The 2,281-nt window shown below is 46.0% G+C and overlaps 1 pseudogene; it reads right to left on the bottom strand.

The window, feature by feature from the left end:
• Positions 1-1,165: 1,165 nt before the first annotated feature.
• LOC100958795 lies at positions 1,166-2,281 on the bottom strand (annotated as a pseudogene).

The raw sequence follows: 2,281 nt of genomic DNA on the forward strand, positions 1-2,281 counted from the left end.
AAAAAAAAAGAAAATTCCCAGTCCTGGTTCCAAAGCTTATTTGATTAAAGCCCCCGGGTGACTACTTTAGTCACCAGCCTGACTGGACCAGTTACTTTCCTGCTGTTAAAACTTTTCATAGGACCATGTATCCTCAAGTAGATAATAAATTTCATTAAACAACAAATAGCTGTGGTAAAACTCATATTATTAAGAACTCGGTACAGCCAAATTCCTGCACAAGATGAGTCAATGATTTGACTTGGACATAGACCAGTGGAAGATGAAAAGACAAACGGACCCCAATTTTCACTCTATTCCTTCCCCTTCCCCACCCTTCTTCAGCACATAGGCCTTGCAGAAATGGGGTTGTTAAACAAACATATCCTGCTGAAGAAACATATCCTGTGAAGACAAGGGGATTAGCCCAGAGTTACAGCAGACTCTTGTAAAACCACATTCCTGTCCTTAGCTCCCCTGGTAACTAACCAATCCCCCATCCTATAGATCCAACTTTGCATGGCCTCACTTTGCTTTAAGGATTCCACCCCCCCAATCCCACCCCACTCTCCCCTCCACTCTCCCCCCCCCGACTCTCCCACCCCTCCTCCTCTCCACTCTTCCTCTTCTCCACTCCTCCACCCCAAAACTCCAACTGAAAGAAAGGTATAAAACCTTCCTCCCATTGTCATGCGAGATCAGAGAATGTTTTAGGTGTGAACCTTTCTTGGTTGGCTGGCCAATAAAGGACTTCATACTCAATTCAAACAGTGTGCTGTCATTTTCTCTACAATTGCACTCCGTTGGGTACAACAACCTGACAATTTGTTCTGCTCAGTCAGATGCAGACAGGTACAAAGTACCACCACTGGTATATCCTCAGGGCCACTGCCTAAACTGAATCCCCACAATACCAAACTCAGCCAAACCAAAGGGAACACAGTGATGCAGCAACAGGATTTCATTAAGTTGAATAGCCCCCCCAAGTCCTGGGTCCTTCTCTCCCCCCACCCGTTTTCCCCCAAGTTATTTAGTACTGTTTTAAAAGTCTGGGGCCACAGGCAGTCTTTCCCCCTCCCAACAGAGTAAAAGTTCCACAGATTGCTCTGTCGACCTGGTGGTCAGTGGTAGCAACAGTGGCTCCTGCTTCTGGAAAATAAACTAGAGTCTTACAACAGGCAGGATCTTAGGATTGCTTCAGGCGTTTGGGTCGACAGAGTCTAAGAAAAGGGCGCTGTGCTGAAGCCAGAGAGCGGTATGCTTCAGCCACCAAGTGGGGATGTGACACCACCATCGACTTCCATTCACAGGTCTCCAAGACTTCTGAAGCGTGATAGCTGATGAAATTCACTGCCTGAGTTTTCAGCTGATCTGCACTGTGGAGGTCCGCCAGGATAAGGATCTCAGCAGCATTCTCCACAGACAGGTTATTGGAGAGGGCATTCTCACACATGACCTTCAAACGCTCCAGGGTGTACTTGTCAGCAGCTGCCAGCAAATCAACAGCCATTTTGCAGAGGTTTGGAGCCTTCCCCGTGTAAATGAAGGACATCATTTCCTTAAAAACTTCAAGCTCCATGTCATTGATTTCAACTCGATTTTTTTTGCTCTCCTTCATTTCATGTTCAAACATGGCACTAAAAACTGGAGAACGCGCTGCTAAGATAGCTTTGTGAGCCTGGAATTCCTGGCCAGCAACACATAAGCAGCAGTCTGTGAACCGAGAATTCTCCCACAGTCCTCCTATCTCATCTGTAAACCGGCACTCAGGAACCTTCACCCTAGTCATAGTATTCCGGCCAGAAATGTTGACAGAATCTTGCACCAAATTCACCTCACAAAAGATAGTAAGCTTGTCATCAGGCAGAAGCCCGTGGGCCTCATCCAAGAGAAAATCTCTACGGATGAATTTTTTGAATCCCCAGTCTTTGCCTTGCACAAACCTATATGCCCGCTGGCTCTCCATAGCTCTGGTCTCTTCTCTCTTAGTATTAAGGATGGAGAATTTGAATCTTGCCTGAACTTCCTTCTTTGGACGGCTGACCAGTAACAGGTAAAGTGACAGGTAATCTTTGCTTTCTTCATCTAGCCCTTTTGGGTTTACTCGCAAACACCATTTTAGTTTATCACTGGCTCCTGACGAAAAGGTTGAACTTTTAATGAACTCACCCACTTCCCCCAGGTAAAAGCTAAAGTTATTGATGGCCCATATGTAGGAGAATTTCACTACCTTGATCTGTGTGTAGCACCAGCTCTCAGTTACAGGGACACTTGACATCTCTGCTGTGGGTGAAGAACTCAT

The sequence above is a fragment of the Otolemur garnettii genome, unplaced genomic scaffold (assembly GCF_000181295.1).
Source record: "Otolemur garnettii isolate 467f Iridium unplaced genomic scaffold, OtoGar3 scaffold00378, whole genome shotgun sequence".
Lineage (NCBI taxonomy): Eukaryota > Metazoa > Chordata > Mammalia > Primates > Galagidae > Otolemur > Otolemur garnettii.